Source organism: Penaeus monodon, chromosome 24 (genome assembly GCF_015228065.2).
Source record: "Penaeus monodon isolate SGIC_2016 chromosome 24, NSTDA_Pmon_1, whole genome shotgun sequence".
NCBI lineage: Eukaryota > Metazoa > Arthropoda > Malacostraca > Decapoda > Penaeidae > Penaeus > Penaeus monodon.
The window spans coordinates 26,655,951-26,656,165 of NC_051409.1; positions in this window are offsets into that span (position 1 = coordinate 26,655,951).

A 215-nucleotide genomic window follows, 5' to 3' on the forward strand; every position below is an offset into this window, starting at 1 on the left:
GCGCGTGTTTTTCGACACTATGTTGACGATGGTTGCCTTTTCAACGGTTCCATTTTTTTTACTCCTCCTTCTTTCATGCCGCTTGCCTCTGTTCTTTTCTTCCTCTTCCATTTCAAGATTAGAATTCACTGTCAATATTTGTCACTGTCAATATCATTGTGATATAGTCACAATCATTCAGCGCTTTCTATTACTTTTTCTACGATACTACAATT